Source organism: Lissotriton vulgaris, chromosome 11, assembly GCF_964263255.1.
Source record: "Lissotriton vulgaris chromosome 11, aLisVul1.2, whole genome shotgun sequence".
Lineage (NCBI taxonomy): Eukaryota > Metazoa > Chordata > Amphibia > Caudata > Salamandridae > Lissotriton > Lissotriton vulgaris.
In genome coordinates, this window is record NC_141699.1 from 918,171,380 (window position 1) to 918,192,193 (window position 20,814).

At 43.4% G+C, this 20,814-nt stretch overlaps 1 protein-coding gene across 1 annotated transcript in view; it reads right to left on the reverse strand.

Annotated features, from left to right (window-relative positions):
• Positions 1 to 17,547, reverse strand: part of LOC147683687 (phospholipid scramblase 1-like) — a 604,007-nt gene extending 586,460 nt beyond the window's left edge. Inside the window, exon 1 of the mRNA XM_086944890.1 lies at positions 17,478 to 17,547. The gene's annotated coding sequence lies outside the window, so the exon portion shown is untranslated. The remainder of the gene's footprint in view (positions 1 to 17,477) is intronic.
• Positions 17,548 to 20,814: the final 3,267 nt, after the last annotated feature.

Below are 20,814 nucleotides of genomic sequence, written 5' to 3' on the forward strand. Positions count from 1 at the left end.
ATACAGAATATACTCAATTTTTTTTTTTTAGTCAACATGTTTCAGCCATAAGGGTGGTATATTACCGTGGCATACCGCAGTTTTTCTGGCGTCGTAGCACACCACAGAGGCATTCGGCCTCTGTCGGTGGGGCCCGATGATGAAGCATGACACTGACTAGGTCAGTGTGTGAGGGCTTTCTTTATCACCCAAATCGGTTGTGGTAGTCGAATCTTGTGTTAACTCCATGAACTGTGGTCTGTAAAGTTTGCGTTTAGATTGATCAATAGCCTGATCTGACCGCCCTTCCAAATGCTACAGGAACAGTTTGGGCTGCCGGAGGGGAGCTTCCTCTTGCACGCGGCTGTGGTGGCGGCCATGCAAAAGCATTGGCGAGAGGGGCTCATTGAACCGGGCACGACTATGGCTTGCCAGTATGTAGTGATGGCCGCCGGCACCTTTAAAGCGGTGACCTGCCTCCATAATAGGATGTTGCCTGAGGGGTTGGAGCCGCTCCTGGGCCTGAACGCGAAATGGGAGGTGAGCATAGGCAGGTCCATTCCGGATTCGGCGTGGGGTCATATCCTTAAGCGTACGTGGAATGGCACGAGGAACGCGCGCTTTCAGCAGGTGCATTTTTATGTTTTGCATAAGGCCTACTTGACGCCGGAGAAGATCAAACGATACTTTCAGGTACAGGAGGCGCGGTGTCCGAGGTGCATGGCGTTGGAGGCGGATCTGGATCATCTGTTATGGGGCTGCCCGAAACTGGAGGACTACTGGGAGGAGGTTGGGGGACTCCTCAATGCAGTGACCGACAGGGAGGTGGAGTTTGATATGGCGGCGCGCTTGTTGCTCTGGTTCCCACACACAAAAAACACCAAGGTGACAAGCAAATTTATTGACCTGGGGCTGATACTGGCGCAGAGGGAGATCACCTGGCACTGGGAGTCTAGGGAGGGGCCGTCGGTGAGGAGGTGGACGAATGTATTGCTGAGGTGGTCTGAATGTGATAGTGTGCTCCGTATGAGACAAGCAGTCAAGCTTGACAACAAAAAGAGCCTGGAATCAGCGCGGGCGTGGGAGTTGATAGTGCAGGCTCTGCGTGACTCCTTGGTGGACGATGAGGATTGAATGGATGGGGCATGAGGACACTGCGAGGCTTATGAATGTGGAGGTATAAGTAGATCTGTAGCGGGACCCATACCGGAGTCAGGGGCACGGCACACATCAGCAGCGGTTGCTGGGGGGGAGGGCATGGGTGTTGTTCTGGGGCTGTTGAGGGGTGGGTTGGACACCGGGATGCAGGTTGGGGGCGGAGGCACTACCGGGCCTGTGACTGCCTTACGGTTGGTAGAGCATGAACAGATAGCGGAGCAGGGCAGGGGCATGTGGCACTGTTATAACAGGGTCCTCACAGGGTCTGGGGGGCGGATTGCAGTATCGCCATGAGACCGGCTGTTAGCTTAGGATGGACGTGTTGGGGTTGAGTTAAGGGTTGGGGGGGTAAAATGCAGATACATGAAAAGATTTCGACCATTGTCCCTCAGGGATGCTCACTGTGATGTCTTCTGGCAATTTGGAACATTATGCCGCCCGGCCCCCGGGATACGGGCAGAATGGCTGTGTATACACTATGTTATTCGAACTATGCGGGGGGACACCATGAGTGTGCTGGTTGATTTATTGTATGCAATGGTTTCTAATTCTGCAATAAAAACAAATTTTAAAAAAATAAATAAATAAATAAAATCAAGGTCAATAAATCTTCATAAATGGTATGCTAAAGAAGCTCCAAAATGTGAACATTGACGGTGCAAATTATGTGCTAAGATCAGGCTCCTACAGGAAATTCTTAAAACTTTGAAAAGCATTTGGCTAAGATTTCCTATAGGTAATATGTGCAATGCAGAAGTATGGATTTATGGCAATCTTATTTTTTTTTTTAGCTTGTAAATCAAATTTCTAAAGTGATTATAATGATGCAATTGCTTCTTTTGTGTTTCTTTTTAGCATTTATTGACTGACTGTGTAATTTATTAATTCTTTCAATAAAACATATATTAAAGAAAAATAAATACCTAGAAAATAAAGAATCAAATGCTATAACCTTTCTCTATTTGGAAGAAAATTTAGTGTTTTCCTCACCTTGATAAATTGCCTGAACTGAAATTCTGTTTAGAGGCCTAGAAATTTAGAATTGAACATCATCTTCCTTGGTAGCCCTAAATGTGAGGGCAGTATGAGATACTGGGAACTGTTTTTCTTGTATGAATGTAAAATGTCACCATACCAGTTTGTGAATGCACAGTCCTGTAAATCTATTTTTACATCCAAAAATTCTTCTTCCTTTGTTGTTTAGGTATACTGCAACAAGCAAAATATTAGCCAAAGAGCTGTTATGTAGGATGACAACTTTCACTTGTTACATATATCACAAGTTTGATGAATAAAAAAAGCTATTTGAAAAATATCGTGTTATGCCAGTATCACTGTTGTTTAAAAGATTTATGTCTTACTACACTATTGTAAATAAACTACTGAAATCTCAAAGAGGTGTATTGAAGCCTACCTGGAGAGAAATATTATAAATGACATGTGACAGTAACTTTAGTAGAAAGTAAGAATCCTTGACCAGCATACTTTGCTTCTGCCATCTCTGCACAGATAAATAAGCAGAAGGAGGCGGTGCCTAACACTGGGTGCTGACAAGTACACATTGGACATGCACAGTATGTCAGGGGACATTACTCTTTATGCCCCAAGGTGTAATGGGAGCTGCAGTTCAGTACTCCTCTAATTATGATATTTACACTGGCAGCCCGATGGTTGGCGCAAGTGTCAACCAAGAGATTCTGACCATTGACTTCAGGTTAACGAGCTAAAAAACATTGGTACACCATGAAAGTGTCTAATAGTTAAAAATAGCTGCTAGCTGGAATTTTTCTGTGACGTATTAGAGACGTTTCAAAAAACTATTCAGCAAGAGTGAACATCAACACAGTTGCTGTTGGGTTTTCCCGTACAGAAAGTTTATTTCATGTTGAAAAAATGTTGCAAAACAGGAATGGAAAAATACATGGCCTACCTTAGAACAATGACAGTGTTGTGTTTTTAACATGCTCCCACCCGCATTCTAGAAACATTTTACAGTAAATAAGTGTACAAGATTACTCATCTCTTTCGACCACATAGGAAAGTGCAACACTTTTTGGTACACTGTGAAGTTGAAAAAAACTTAAAGTAGCTATTCAACATAATTACCATGTGTCATTTTCCAAATATTAAGGGTCTCATTTACAAGCCATTGCGCCGCCAGAGTGTCACTTTTTTAGACGCACCAATGGCGCAGTGTGACTGCCCATATTGACAAGGCCATGTAAATTCACCCTACATGACTTTTAATGATCTTGTGACTATGGGCCCCGTTCACACATTACACTGTGTAAAAGGGGCATTTCATGGACATTGCTATGGGTGTTCCTATGCAACATCCAAGAAACCTGACACATTCCCAGATTTACAAAGTGTCGGCAACCTGGAAATGGACACATAGAAGGAGCAAAACGCCATTAAAGATTGTTTTTGTGCAGTAAATTGTTCCGTCCTGCACAACAACAATCATCCCTGCAGTTCAGGCAACCTTGCACCATGGCACAAGGGTGTGTGTGTTGGCGCACCCTACAAAACATGCCACAACCAACATTCTAGAAACATTTTACAGTAAATAAGTGTACAAGATTACTCATCTCTTTCGATCACATAGGAAAGTACAGCAAATTTTGGTACACTGTGAAGTTACTAATACTTCAATGAGCTATTCTCCATAGTTACCACCTGCCATTTTTCAAACAATAAAGCAGTTTTAAAACGGTATATCATCACCCACCAGAATGGTAACATTCAGTCCAAACCGTACTTAAAGGTCTGATGTGTCTATGGAGAAATGATTTGGGGTTGAAGGGCCTAACTTTCTTAACCAGGAACACAACGCTGGTGACCCCTTCCAATCATTGCCCTATTATAAAAGTTCATGGTTAAATAAAAGAAAGCAGAAAAAAACCTAAGCAGTCTGCTTACCGCTGATATCTCCTAGTGACATAATATAAAATGGAGACTACTCCCCTGCAGAATATGCTAACAGGCCAGAGTCTCACGAATGATACAGCTATTCATTGGCCATCTGGTAAATGTGGGCCACCCAGAAGGGATGGGGGCCTCCTGCACAGTAAAGTGTGCAGGGGCCTGTATCTTGCCCTGGGCTACGAGATCCACCAATGCATGCCTTTCCGGAAGGCTAGGAGTGTAAGAGATTATGTGGTACATTCTCTACTACAAAAGAAAAATATTGACAATCAAACATCTCTTTGGAACCTTCCGCCCTTGGTAGGGCATTACAAATGTGGGGCCTGCAAGGCATGTTCTATGGCTATGGAGACAAAACAATGCACATATAATAACTACACCCATACCCTACGACACCACACCAACTGTAATACCATGGGGGTGATCTATGCCTTTCTCTGCCCCTGTGGGTTCATGTATATAGGTCAAACCACGCAGAAGGCAAAAACATGTATCCTGCAGCATTGCAGCAGAGTACGTTGTAAGGTACAGGGGGCAGCTTTGGTGGACCACTTCTCTAGGTTCAACCACCAACCCGAAAGCCTTAAGTGGTGGATAATCGAGAAAGTGACACAGAATTCACAATGAGGTAACATTATGAACATAATGAGTACCCGAGAATGTAGATGGATGCATTTTTTCAATACTGTCAATAGGGGACTGAATGAGCATGAAGAGGTTGCTAGACAAATGGCATCCATCTATAATGGTTAATTTCACTATCTACGAATATTGAATATATTGACTGGATGATTGATGGATATTTCCGTCTCCATGTTTCATCAATGAAGAAATGTCAAAGGTTTTTAGTAGTATGTTAACCCAACTATTGTGATGTTTAACATAATAATCATCTTTTTTCCTATCTAATGGTTTGTTGTAAGTCTGTACATCAATTTGTTAACTGTAATCTGATGTAACTGTACATGGATGTAAGTCCTTGAATAGTATTTATGTTACCTTAGGCTTCAGGTTGCCTTACCTATGTATTTCTGTATATATTGTCTGGGTACTGAGTTTATAATATATTCATTAAGAGTATTCCATACCTTATCGTTTTTCTGTTTCAAAAATGTTTTGGGTTTAATTGTCACAGTTTCATGTTAGCCAATTTATGCCTTGGTTCATTTTCTGCGATTATATCATTCATTATGATGTTAATCGAATAGCCCTTTACATTCGAGATTCAATCACATCCGCGCTAAGTATTTTTTCCATTGAGGGGAGTCACATGCACCACGTGATCTTACGTGTGATGCAGACGTGCCCGTTACCTTTTGGAACACATTGGATATCCCTTCACATTCGGTATTCAATTACCCAGCGCAAAGTATTTTTTCTATTTCGGGACGTCACACGCACCGCGGATCTGACGTGCTGTGCAGACGTGCCCGTTACTCTAGGGAAGACGCCGGCTCTCCCATGGCCCTTTGATTTGATCGTGGTTCCATAATTGATATTAGAGAAAACAAAAGGGAACCCAGTTGCTTTTTGGTTCTGCCTATTGTTTTATTTTGGGGAGATTTTTCCACCCTATTGTGTTTAATCAATGGGTGTTTTGATTATTTCTTTGAAAATACAAGTTGCTTCACTTGAATAAATATTTATAGTAGTCTGAGGACTTGCTTTGTCATACATAACATGGTATTCGTTATATACAAATTTTTACATTTAACACCAAAAACAAACAATTGTGATACAACTATACATAGACATTTATGCTGTACAATTTACATTTAACATGAAACGAGGTGTAGACTGTACCCGACTAACGGATTTCAGCACCAGCCCTTCCTCAAGTTTCTTTAGTATATTTAAGGTCTGGTATCGCAAGGGCAGAGTTTACAAAAATTATTCTGTTGACTGAAAGAGTAAGTTAGTGTATAACCCCCTTTGAGCTAAAACGATTCGTCTACTGGAGTGAACAAAGGTAAGCCGACGCGTTTCCAAGCCTGTGTCTTGATCGTCAGGCTCTTCTTCAGGGCTTTTGTTAGTGGGTACCTATGTAAAAACAATATGGGACACGTTTGAAAAAAGGAACCTCTCTCTTGTGCTGGGAAAGTGCCTTAAGTCAGTTACGCTCGCTATTACCTTTGCGGGAAAAGGAGTCTGAGTCTGTCTTGATCGCGACTTCTGACTGACAACTCGTTCTGCAGAGGTAAAGGGCAATTTTTATGTCTAATTTCCATATGTGTACAACATGTATGATGTCACTATTGTTCTATTAGGGATAAAAACGTCAGGACTTCCATTTACCTATTTTTCATGTTGTGGTGGCCGTGATTCGGAGTCTTTTTTTATACTCTTTAATAAGGTGTTGTTGAAGCGGCGGCGGCAGTCTATGTAAATGACAAAGTATAAAGATTTCTGTAATTCGAGCATTTCAACCTTTACGGGATTTGTTTGCTCGATTCACCCTTTGAGCTAATTACTTACTTTGGGTTTCAGCCCACAGGCTGGCCGCTGCTCTCGTGATTCTGACGGCGTCTGTATTCTTTCAACTAGGTGTTTGTCGTGTTTGCTGCAAAAACGAGAGGGATTGATTTTAGGGGGATGTTTGGCAAAGGTGTTTGTTTTGTCCCCTTGTTTCGTTTCTTACCTTTAGAAATCTTTTGTGGCTCCGTGATTTTCTGCCTGCTCCCGTGTTGGACGATGTGTTAAGTGGTGCTGGTCACATGACTTCTTTACTTTTACTCGTGACATGTGGTTTAGAGGTTCTGGGAAATGTAGTCCTGAATGACGTTGGTTATTGAGTCTTGTACAGAGGATGCAGCTGTACTTTCAGGCTTCAAATTGTTCATTGAGTCCTGTGGTCACGCAGTCAAACTTCATAATTAGATACGCTTCTCTTCTGAGTAAAAGGGTTTCCACATTGCCTCCCCTTAATGGGGCTTTTATTACAGAGAGAACCGACCACCTTAGATCTCTTTCTGTGTGGTTCTGGTCAAGGAAGTGTTGCACCGTTGGTGCATTTAATACTCTTTGTTTTATTCTGGAACGGTGTTGTGCCAATCTCTGTGAAATTTGTTGATTTGTTTTACCAATGTAAATTTTGTCACATGGAAAAATTATTACATAGACAATGTTTTTGCTTTTGCAATTAGTGAATTCTTTGTGGCTTCATTTTGTGTTCAAATGTCGTGCCTTCGATGGTACTTGCACATGCAACGCAAGTTCCACATTTGTGATGTTCCTGTAATGGATTTAAGTTCCATATAGTGCGGAGATCACTTTTTACTTTTGATGTGCCTAAGTCTGCTCTTATTAATTGTTGACCAAGGTTTTTATTCTTTTTGAGGGCAAACAACGTATTGATTTACGTACGAGATATATTCAGCGTTGGCAGACTTGGTGTTCGACCTGCTGCGTGAGGTTGTATCCACTAGATGCCCACCGGTTTAGCTGAAATTAAGGCCAATAGTTTTCTCTTTTAGATCATGTCGTCAAAATAAACATTTAGATAAATTGAAAGTAGTTTTTCTTAGTATGAAGTCTTCCAAAGAGCAAAAAACGGCTGCATGCATTCACGTCAGGGCGACGTGACGTGAATGCATGCAGCCGTTTTTGGATACAACCTCACGCAGCAGGTCGAACACTGAGTCTGCCAACGCTGAATATATATTGTACGTAAATAAATACGTTTTTCGGGAAGGATCATAGCAATTCCAGGGTCTTCAGATATTGTCCTTTGTCCTGAAGATGGTCTCAACAATGAACATATAGGAGACCGAAACGTCGACTCACGCTTTTCCTACCTGGATTAATTGATTATTTGTAATTAGGCAGGAAAGCGCTAACAATTGTTCCAAAGAAGTGTTCATTTGATTGTCCATCATTTATTTCTTGTAACATTGTAGACATTGATTTTGTACCCTGTTTTTAAACATTTTTTAGAGTATTAAATACGATTTTCCATATACAACCTGCACCTCTGCTATTCTTTCTCTGTTCACTTACTGTGACTGCTTTAAAGTATATGAATTATTGTTGTTGCACTTCTGCACTTTTGGTCTAAATTGTGGTTGGTCACTAACTAGCATCACAAGCTTTAAGCTCCAACTGACTCTAAGAAAATCCCTTGAAGGTACTCTTACCCTTCCATGTCTTAAATGCGGCAGTCTGAATGAAGATGATTTACACATGTTTTTATACTGCCCGAAGATTCAGCTCTTTTGGGAGGCCGTGAGTAATTGCCTGTCCAGTGTTTTAAATCTGCAGATTAAGGTAAGCCCTGCATTGGTTATATTTGAAGGATTGGAACAGCATTGTTCTGTCAATAAGGACAACGCAAAGTTGGTATTCTATGCTGTGCTCCTAGCGCGCCGGGAGATCTGTAAACTATAGGTATCTCTGGTTCCCCCAACAATGTATGGTTGGCTGAAATCTAAGAGTTATATTGCTAAGTTGGATATTTTGGATCAGGGAAAAAAAGAATTATGAATTTTGGACTCCCTTTGTGTCCTGGTGTGGTTTATGAATGGAATAACTTGAATACGATTTAACGATTAAGCCTTCACCTGCCTCAGCTGGATTTAGTCTTTTCTGTGTGAGCAGAAGGACATGGGGAAGGGTCTGCGGTCAAATGAAGGAGGAGGTTTCTCAGTAAAATTTCATGGGTGTTGTTTTGGGAACCTACACCTTTTTACCCCTTTTCCAGCATATGAGGTTTGAAAACCCTGGATTGGCATCTTTAGAAGAAGGGTGGAAATGAGGCAAATGGGGAGAAAAGAAAAAAAAAGCAATTCTTGCCATCCACTTCGGATAAACCACACTTCAGACACTTTGATATTTTAGAACCAGTATATTGTATGTAATGTAGAAAGATGATTGTGTATTAAAGGGGCGGGTTTTATTGTGTCATAGATTAGCTTAAATGATTTTCACTCATATCCAATAATCCTCCCCTTTACAATGCAGTCACTTACAGTGAAGCTTGTTCTCTTTGTAGACAATGCCCTTGTATATTCTGCAAACCCACACCTCAAGATCCCAGGCTGCAAGTCCTAGCTGAAAAGTTTGGTCAGCACACACTCAGGATATCACATCAACAAGGACAAAACCGAGATTATGTCATGGTCTAAAGGTTGCTATACAAATACATTAAATCACTAAATTTGATATTTTTTGGTCATAATAACCAAGAGCCTAAAAGATATAACCACGACAAACACAACAAGGGTAGTTAAGGATATTGAAATATGGATATGGAAGTAATGGAACCTCCCATTAAAGATATATGGAAGATCAAACTGAATAAAATTGATGATTCTCACCAAACTAACCTTCTTGCTTAGTTTTAGTTGTATATCATGATTTTACCTAAGAGAGTGGTTAAGAGACTTCAAGGGGAAATTAGTTCCTTTATTTGGGGGGGCAAATTACCTAGATGCTCATGGAAAAAGCATAGGAACAAACTAATAAAAGGTAGTTTAGCACTATCTTATTTCCAGATATATGCCTTTCAGTTTAAGAACGTTTGTATGCCAAATTTAGCCCCTATCTTTTTTCACCGATGCTTGAAGAGCATGTCCTGGATGAGTTCTGCAGTGGTTTAGAAACCCAACGTACATCAAAAATTCAAGCTAAAGATACTAAAATCAAGCCTCTGAATATGGAGTATATTAAGAAATATCTTTGGAATACACTATTATTCGAATATTTCCAGAATCTGGGACTCCGCCAGAACACCTGATTGTATAAAGGATAAACTCACCAAACCTCTTAGAGAGAAGATCGTTGCCGTGGGGCAGCTCAGCATAGCATTCACTCCTGCTTAAACGGGACTTGGTCAGCGCGCTCGCTTTTAAAACGCCCGTTTTTGCATTTTGGTTTGTTTTGTTTTACTTAGCCCTTGCTTTTAATTGGGAATTGCCCCCTTACCTGCACTGTAATTGTTCTGCACCGCTGCTTTAGCGGGTCCGGTTCTGGGGCTGGAGGGGTTGTGCAGCGCATACTTCGTGGGCGCCATCTTGGGAAGGTCACTGACGCTTTGGTAGCGTCATATTGCGCGTTTGCGTGGGGCAGTATCTTCTTCACCAAAAAGGCCCTATTTAAGGCGGTCCTCTGTTCTGTTCATTGTTTGGGATCGTTGCCGTGGGGCAGCTCAGCATAGCATTCACTTCTGCTTAAACGCGACTTGGTCAGCGCGCTCGCTTTTAAAACGCCCGTTTTTGCATTTTGGTTTGTTTTGTTTTACTTAGCCCTTGCTTTTAATTGGGAATTGCCCCCTTACCTGCACTGTAATTGTTCTGCACCGCTGCTTTAGCAGGTCCGGTTCTGGGGCTGGAGGGGTTGTGCAGCGCATACTTCGTGGGCGCCATCTTGGGAAGGTCACTGACGCTTTGGTAGCGCCATATTGAGCGTCCTCGTGGGGCAGTATCTTCTTCACCAAAAAGGCCCTATTTAAACCTGTCCTCACAGCGTAGCAGGATCGCGTAGCGGGGTCGCCCTCGCTTTGCCTGAGTCTTGCCAGAGTCCTGCCCGTCTGCGCCCGTCAGCGTCCCGGAGGCGGCGGAGTGGCGGCCGGATCAGTTCTCTCTGGGTCCTCCGCAGCTGTTTGGAGGATGATTTACTATTCTTCGCTGGAACTTCGCTCCTTGCATAAGGTCTCAGCCGCCTGTTGTAGTGTTTTTCCTGCCCGTTGTAGAGGTAAGAGGCGATGTCCGGGCTGTGGCTGGACACCCACCTATGCTCCGGTTCTTTCATTACAGAAAGAAGAGGTTAGAACGAAACATCTCTGCCTACTTCTTAACACCAGATCTGTCGGCAAACACTCTTTGGAGATCTAGGACCTCCTTGCTACGGAACAACCACTCTGTTTAATGCTAACAGATACGTGGTTGGGTGATTCATCTAATCCGGACATCCTGGCAGCTATTCCACCTGACTATAACATCTTTCGTAATGATAGACTGAAGGGGAGTGGCTCATGTTGTGAACAAGCAGGCTGCTTGCTTTATCATCCCGACTGAAACCATTATTGGCTCCGAGTCTTTGGCTTTCTCCATCACCCTGGCTTCCCATCAAGCCCTTACAGGGTTGCTGGTATATAGACCCCCTGGTCCAACGGGATCTTTCTTTGAGGATCTTCATGCAGTTGTGGCAGGCCTGGCGTTGAGGGTGGATTTCCATATGGATGAGGACGTGGATCCAGATGAGAATAAGCTATTTGACATCACGGCCCCCCTTGGTCTGGTGCCTTTTCTTTTTGGCCCCACACATGACAAGGGTAACACTCTGGATCAGGTCTTTTCCACGGTCACACTCGAGGACATAGAGCTAGTCCCGGTGCTCTGGTCCGACCACAGGCTTGCCAGGTTCTGCGTACGGGGCAGGGAGAAACTGTCCAAAATTGATTCTAGAACGCAGGGACCTGTCTCCAGCGCACTCCATCGTGTAACTCCTGAGATGCTAGCTTAGGCCTTTCTGGACCATCCGTGTCCCCTTTCAGGTGATCTGGAGCAGGACGTAGACTCCTTACAGTTCTGGTTGACTGATAGGCAGAACGACCTTGCCCCTGTGTTGGCGTCGAGGGCCACCTCTAAGCGAGTCTCGGCTCCGTGGTTTACGGATGCATTGCTTGCCTCCCGCCACCAGTGTAAGGTGGCGGAGAGGGCCTGGCGTTTCCAGTATGATCTGATGGCTAAACTTGCGTACAGGACTGCTATTAAGTCCTATCATCGTGATATTCTTCGCAAGAAAAAGGATTATTTATCTAGGGGGATTGAGGCAGCCTCTAACTCCTGTAAGGAGATTTTCACTGTTGTGAGGGAGTTCATAACTCCTAGATCTAACCCTTCTGAAATTGCTCCCTCTGAGTCATGGGCCTGTGACCTCGCTAAATTTTTTACAGACAAGATCAGGTTGATCCAGGATTCCTTTCAGGGGAGGCCAGTGGAAGTTCAGCTCAGCAGTGGCGATGGGATAGTTGCATCTCCTATATTGGATCCAGCTTTGTGTGTCTTCCCGCCCATCTCCCCTGCCACCACTTTTGCATTTTTGACCAACCTTAAATCTGGGTCACCATTAGACTCTTGTCCAGCCAAATTTTTGGCAAGGATGGCGGAGGTGGTCAACCCGCTGGTCAATCCACTCTTGAACCGCTCCTTGAGGGAGGGGTTGGTTCCACAGGCATGGAAGCAGGCCATGGTGATCCACCTCCTCAAAAAGCCGGGCTCTGACTCCGAGGTGTTGGCTAATTATAGGCCTATCTCGCTTCTTCCAGCGTTAGCTAAAATCACGGAAAAGCACGTACATAGCGTACTTTCCGCTTTTCTGGAGACTAATAATTTGCTGCACCCTTCACAATCTGGCTTTCGGCCCAATGTGAGCACCGAGACTGCGCTCTTAGAAGTGTCTGAGGCCATCAAGGAGGTTCTGGACTCTGGAGGTAGAGCCATGCTTGTCGTGCTCGATCTGTCGGCGGCTTTCGACACGTCCCCCATGAGAGGCTCCTCGTCAGACTCTATAACATCGGTCTGAGGGGGACGGTGTTCAGCTGGTTCACATCTTTTCTAGCGGGCCGTCGACAAACGGTCTGGGTCCCCCCTAGCTCCGCTGAGATCCCGCCTTTGGGAGTCGGAGTTCCGCAGGGCTCTGTGTTGAGCCCGACTCTTTTTAACATCTTTATGACCCCTCTGGCGGCACTGGCGGAGTCTTTTGGGGCCCAGATCGTTTCCTACGCCGATGACACCCAGCTTCTCTTCACGTGCAGGAAAGGGGAGGACTTCGATGGAGAGAGCATTCGGGATTGTATCGGTGCGGTCTTTAATTGGTTTCGGCAGAACAGCCTTAAATGCAACTCCGACAAGTCGGAGGTGCTGTTCTTTGGCTGTACCTCAGACCCGGATTGGCAGGCATGGTGGCCGAACGATATGTTTCCTCCAGCTCAGGCATCCCAGGTGGCAAAAAACCTGGGTGTTAAGATTGATAACAATCTGACAATGAAATCTCAGATTCTGGGCCTCTCGGGCACATGTTTCGGAATCTTAAAGATGCTGCGAAAGTTCCTCCCTTTGCTCACTGAAGGGCATAGGAAGATCACGGTGCAAGCTCTGATTGGCTCAAGAATAGATTATGCCAACGCTCTCTACTTGGCTCTCCCAGATTATCTTGTGCAGTGGCTTCAAGTTGTGCAGAATTCGGCAGCGCGCGCCATTTTTGGCCTCCGCAGGCGTGACAGAGTGTCCGGCCTGCTATAGTCACTTCACTGGCTGCCTATCCGAAAGCGGATAGCTTTTAAGGCCCTGACGGTGGCCCATAAGGCGCTCTTCAGCTCGGGAGCAAAATACCTTCAGCGCAGGCTTGCCTTTTATCGTCCAACTAGAGCTCTTCGTTCGGAGTCTCTGTCTCTTGCGGTGGTTCCCCGGGTCAGGAAGGCCCGTGTGGGGGGGCGCTCCTTTAGTGTGAAGGCGCCCCAGCTTTGGAATACCTTGCCACTGGCTCTACGAAGAATTTCGAATCTGCTGTCCTTTAGGAAAAATTTGAAAACCTGGCTTTTTACTCTTTAGTTATGTTATTGTGTTTATCTGGAAAATCTTTCTTCTGTTATGTTTCTCTTTTCTGAGCTGCCAAAACAAAGCGCCGGGACACTCCGTTGGAGTAGCCGTGCGCTATAAAAATAAAGTATATCATAACATAACATAACATGTACAAGTGGAGACTCCAGAACAGTATCACAGTTAAAATCATGCAGTTGTTCTTCATGGAGTTGAAAAAAAGAAAGGCCAGCACTCGTAAATCGTGACAATAATCATCTTTAATAGATTCACAAAGGAGTCAGTAGTGCGCTAACCAAAATGGCTGCTTATCTGTAGTCTCAGGCACAAATCTGTTTACTGATGAACATTCTGATGATGATGTGAGACAAGTTTCCTGCTCTCTTCTTTCAGCAACTGCTTTCTGAAGTCGCTAGGCTCATGCAGTGAGATTTTTTGTGTGCCTTTTTCCTGTTAGGGAGTAGTAACACTTTTTCCTGAAAGCTTTCCTCCAATTAAGAAGTAGCCCCCTCATTTGAACTGGGTGGTCTGTCGACTTGACTTTCATTGGTTACACCAATTTCTTCATCTGACTCCCTCTTAAAGGGATTGCTTTTCTTTGGCTTCCTAATGCCTTACAGGGCTTTTTCCCCAGCTATTCTAATACAATGGATACCAGCTGCATAATAGTATTGCAGGAATTATTTTTACCTATTAATATTTCTCTCATAGAGTTACTATAAGACTCTCCATAACCCGATTCCCCTGTGATCTCTTAATAAATAACTGTTTTAAATGCTGCTTATACCACATTAATTACAATTAAATCACCATTTACCTCATTTCATCCCATTTGATACCATAGTAACTACGGACTATCTGGATTACACTCTGTCTGACACTGCTTATGCACCTTTATTCAGCATCAGTAAGTACTGTACTAAGAACATCCTTTCTACAAAAGTCAATACTGAAGTAAAACACCGATCAAGTATCACTACCAAAACTTTGGGAGGAAATTCAATCTATCCATTTCAATACACACTCTATCTGCACCGATGTAAATCCTATCCAAAGAGACATTGCCTCCCACTCCATGAAAGTATACAACAACAAGATAAAAATACAGCACAATTCCAAAGAAATTTCAGTTATGGCTCCTTTAGTTAACCAGACATCTCCTATGAACATAGCTTTAATAGACCTGGAGAACAAGATCTAAAAATATAATTTATAGATATGTGATGTTCCAGATAATATTGAAGGACAGAACCTTAGACTCTATTTGGAATCTACTTCAACTCAATTAGCATTACATTTCCAGAAACATTTGAAATTGATGTTGTACTTTCCGTTCTCACCTCAATCTATGTCAAATCAAGCCCAGATAAATTATATTTAAAATTCTGAACCATCATCATCTGCTTCTTATCAGAAAAGCAGCAAGAGACATTCTAAGCTAATTATAGACGGCAACAGATTTTGTATTTACCAGGGTTTTGCGAAGGAAACTTTGAAAATGTGTCTTCAAGGTTCCAAACTATGAAGAGACTGAAATATGCAGGATATAAATACAGACTTTTTGATCAATCCTAGATGTGTATTTGGACAAGCAGTATTTCGAAATCTTTTTTTCTCTCCCTCAGACTTGATAACATTTCTTGATCAACATGATCTCAATAGAGACTCATACCTCGGGAGCAGCAGTTGCTTAATATAGAATTGCTCAAAGCATATTCTATCTTTATGTTCACAAAAGTAGGTATAGGCAGTGAGTTCTGTCTTGTTTCGCACCTCTGTCTCTACTCTTCATTTGATATGTGGTCTTACAGTATGACCTATTTTTCCATTCTGTCTTGTTTTTATGAGCTATTTATTTTTCTGTGTTTCATTTCTCCTTTTCTCTCATCCCTGTTCATTAAAATAAACTATGTATTGTCTTGGTTAATGTGAAAAGTCTTTAACATCCAGTCAAGCGGTATAAAATAAATACTTATGCTGCTCCCACTGTGCAGGAGGAATATCCTGATCTGTTTCTAGATTAAGTGTATGCTTCCACCTGGAGGGAGCATTTTCAAAGCTCCCACCCAGCCATTTTCAAAGCTCCTGCAAGCTGGGAGCAGATTTTGTGTTTTCTCCCATTTGGCAGGAGTTTTGACAATCCTCTAGCCAAGCAGGAGCAAACACAAGTTTCCCTGGCTGTGTCCTGGGGGTGAGCTCTCTAGGACACCGCAAGTGATCCGACCCTGGGGCCAATAAACATTCCTTGGAGGATGTATGGCACCCATTCCTTTTTCTAAAGTTAGCTGTCCTGGGGGATGGGGTCCTCAAGGCCTTTTCAAAGTTTAGAGAGGGCTCCCTCTCCTTAAAATAGACTTTGGACACCGGTGTATGGGGTCCGTGAGGCTAAATACAGCCTCAAGAGAGGGGCCACTTGCTATTTCCTGTGGGGACCAAAGCAGCTTATGGAGGGGACCCTCCCCTTAATACATAGTTTGGGACGAGGGAAGGGAGTCCACAGGGCCAAAACTGGCCTGGGAAGGGGACGCATGTGCCCCATCCTTTAAAAAAAATGTGGGCCCCGGGGATGGGGACCTCGAGACCAGAAACTGACTTAAGGATTCTCCACACACCACCGTGCTGCAAAAAAATAAAAAAGCGTTGTTTCCTTGGGCACTGGGCCCTCCCGGGGGGAGAGGGGTGTAAAAAATGCACAGAATCCTGCATTTCTTTTTTCAAAACTTTTTTGCTGCAGGTCGTCTGCAAATTTGTGGCTTTTTAAAAAACATTACTTGCAGCCCAATCCAGGTCTAGGGTTTCCGTTTTTTAATCTTGTTTAGGTTTCGGGGCTGAGCCTGAGTTTTAAACTGTCTCCCTCCACCTCCTGATTGAGGTGACTCCGTAACTACAAAATCGATTTACATAAAAAAACACAAACAAATCACTTTCTGGACCAAAATCTAGCTTGATGTTAAATTTGGTGTAAATCTGTGTCTTTAAAGTAGCTTAGAACTCTTTAACTGTACATAAAGATGTTGGGGCACATTTACAAAACAGAAAGCATCAAAGAGCCATAGCTACAAAGATATGGCGTTGTTGCTCTCTTTCCCAATGCTGGTGTACAAACAGGCTTGTAACTGACATATACACATCTTTCCACCACTGGTGTCTAGCACAGGTTTTTTCCAGTACAAAATACTACTCCAAGACAAACTTTAGAAAGTTTCCCACGTTTTAGGAGTGCTGTACAGTGTGGCATTCATACATATTTAGAAAAGTTAGAATAAATAAAAGCATTCCTTCTTGTTTGTGCCTGCCTCAAAGAGGTGGTATGTTTTGGTGCAAAATCATGTGTATTATTTTTAGTAGATAGGACTTTGTGGCACAATTCATGGGTTGTAGCATGGGAATGCCCACGTACCACTCGATAATAAGTACCACAAGGAAGGCAAACCACTATTTGTGTTATTTTAAAGGCTAATTTCCTGTTCAAAAACAGTTTGAGCTATAAAGTACATTTATTGTCTTGGTTTATGTCACTTTGTGTTACTTTGCACATGTGCAAAGGATTGATGGATCTGTCCAACTGTGTCTAGTTCCTTACAAGTGTCTCTACAACTTCCTCCGTATCCCTGAGGTGTGTTTATATAGTCACTTTGTAAATCTTTTATAGATAATTAACGTAAAGACGTGGTGACGAGTTTAAGAAACGTCATATTGAAGCGTGAACTGTGAAACAATCTCAAAAGAAAACTAGACACGAACAAAAAAAAAGGCTCAGAGCCCCAGCAGCCTCATAAAGATAAACTTTATTTTACAAATAAATAGTTTTTCCTCCTTGCTATCTACAATACGGTACATTAAATCGAAAAAGTGGAGACATAAATGCGCACTTACTGTATAAGCGTTTATTTGCCTGAACCGATGTCTGAAATTCACCTGGAGGTTTCACGTTGTTGGCACTCGCTCGACGCGACAATGAAATGAAAGCTTCTTTGCTGCATCGAGCTTGCTCACATTCCAAACTGCTTCACTTCCTCATACGCAGTGAAACGACATTTAAAACGTAAAGGTATTGTTCAGTTAAATACAGTGAAGCAATCTGTAGAGCTAAGTAAGTATAACCTCACTTACACCTTTCAAAGAACACCTTGGGTCAAGAACGAGCAATAATAATAAAACGATTTAATAAAAAAGAAAATATACATTTCTCTACCCACTTAAAAAGAATACAATGTGGGGAATGGCTTTTGCTATAAGTCATTCAATTAATTGTAGGTAGTGAGGTGATTCTTCCGCAGCAGAATTATATGAGGGTGATATTGTGATGCAGTAGGCAAAGGAGTTAACTTATCAAGCCCTTGACCACTCCTGAATCCCTCTTGCATGCATCACTAGCAGTCCTACGCAGTTATAGGGCATATGGCCCTGACTTGCTGAAAATTATTTAGAAGGGCTGAAAGGTCCAAAAAGTGTGAATGGCTTTCTAGGTTCGGGAATTTCAATTTTTTAAAATTGTGTTTTTTTTTTAATTATGTATATCTACGGGACAGAAATCCTGGACTCATTAGCATATCCAATGCGTTTCATTTTAAGAATGACATGCAATTGTAGGTCTGTAAAATGTAAAACATGGGAGCTCTAGAAAAAGTGTTGAAAAGTGATGACCTCAGAAGGGCTCCTTGGTCTTGACTCGAGGCATGACTAAACTAGAATTATCTAAGAAATGTTCAACATGTAAACTGCTTACTGCTTACCACATGTGGCCTAGTCTACTGGCAAGACTCAAAGTGTTATTGAAACCGAAAAATATGCACTTTTTTAAACTAAATTTAATGATACAAATTTCAAAGAAAAAGAGCTTACAAAAAAGGAAAAAGTGATGAGCTTAACAGAAATTTAGATAAAATGAATATTGGATGCATGCCCTTGATGCCGTGAAGAATAGTTTAACAAAGCACATTATTCCAAACTTTCTCTTAAAAATACAACATATCTACTCTCAGAATTAAAAAAAATCTTCAACTAGAAGCACATTTTAATATTGTCAGTTAAGGCTGTTAATAAAGTGACACAGACAAGGTTTCTCTGCGTAGCCAGGGTTTAGTGGCCACCAAGTGTCACGGCCACCATCTCGGCACCACCACCCACTCACACAACAGCAAGGAACTATTCAGCATTGCCAAAGAATTTGTTCACCCCATCAGTGAAAATACAGACATCCCCCCTTCCCAGGACCTCTGCAACAATCTCAGTTCCTTCTTCCACCACAAAATCAAGACAATCTATGACAACTACAAAAACGACAACCAAAACGCAGAACCTGCACCTCCTGCTCCTTATACCGCGCGACCTACACTTGACATTTGGACTGCTCTGACCACTGAGGACACTCTGAAGACCATGAAGCTAATCTACTCTGTCGCCCCCACGGACCTCTGCTCACAACCCATCTATCACAGAGACGCCAACATCATTGCCCGAGCTCTGCCAAATCATCAACCACTCCTTCAACCGCCTCCTTCCTCGATGACTGGAAACATGCCAAGATAAACCCTCTCCTGAAGAAACCCTTGGCAGACCCCACCGACCTCAAAATCTCTCTACTTCTGTTTCCATCGAAGGTCAACGAAAAAGCTCTCAACAGCCAGCTTGCCTCCTTCATTGAAGAAAACAACATCCTCAACACCTCCCAATTCGCCTTCAGAAAAAAACCACAGCAGAGAAACCACCCTCCTATCCACAACAGCTGACATCCGCTCACTCCTTGACCTAGGGGAGACCATGGCCCTCATCCTCCTGGGCCTCGCTGCAGCCTTTGGCACTGTCTCTCACCGCACCATAGCCGCAGACTTCATGACGCAGGGATTTAAAACATGGGCCTTGACTGGATCCGATCATTCCTCTCCGGCAGAACGTATCGGGTCAGACTCCCACCCTTCCTCTCGGATCCAACACCGACCACCTGCGGAGTTCCACAAGGATTCCCCCATCAGCCCCACCCTGTTCAACGTCTAAATTGTCCGCCCGCCCCATCATCAAATCCAACAGACTCACCATTGTGTTCTACGCAGATGACACCCAACTATCCCTATCCAACATACTCAACACTTCCAAACACACCTTTCAAGAGGGAATGAATGCAGTCACAAAGTGGATGAAGAACAGCTGCCTACAACTCAACACAGTAAAAACTGAAGTACTCATCATGGGCCCACACCCCGATGGCTTAACCAACACCTGGTGGTCCCCCGCCCTCAGAAACCTACCCTCCCCCACTGATCACGCACACAAGCTTAGAATTATCCTGGACTACACACTCAAAATTAACTGCCAAATCAATGCTGTCTCATCATCCTGCTTCCACACCCTCTGACTCCCATGAAAGACCTTTAAATGGTTCCTCTTCGAAAACAAAAACACTGTCGCACACCCCATCAACATCAGCGGACTTGACTACAACAGCGCTCTCTATGCAAGAACCTCACTGCAAACTCCAGAACATCCAGAACGCCCCTGCCAGACTTGTTCTCAACCTATTGCGATGCTGTCACATCACCCAACACTTGTAGACACTGCAATGGCTCCTCATCGAGAAGAGAATCACCTTCAAGCTTCTCCACAAAACTGGACCTGCATTCTATAACAACCACCTCTCTTTGAATGCACCCCAAATATCCCTCCACTCAGCCCAGCTCTCCCTTGCAACTGTGCCTTGGATAAAGAAGACCAGATCAGGGGGTCACTCCTTCTCCTTTCTAGCGGCCAAGGCATGGAACACCCTCCCACTCCACCTCAAACAGACGCCAGCACTCGCCAAGTTCATGAAGGACCTCAGGACCTGGCTCTTTGACGGATCGCCGTGAACATCCGGGACCTACGCCACCCTCCAGAGCCTTGAGACCCTCTCTGGTGAGTAGCCGAGCTTAACAATCCCATGATTGATTGATTGATTTCACCTACTCCCCTTGCCCGGATTGATAAGCAGTCAGGGGTTTCCTCTGGTGAGTGCAGTGGATCGAGGTCTGTGGGGATATGGGGTGTGACCTACAGCCAAACATTTAAAATTGTTAAAACACAGGGTCATTAATCTTGGGGGTTCCACCTGATCCAAGCTGGAGAACCTCCCAACAGAAGCAGCTTCTTTCTCACCCACACAATTCCCCCCAGTTTTTCTCAGATTGTTTTATACCTACTAGGCAAATGGTGAGCAAAATGAGGAGGGGTAGACACA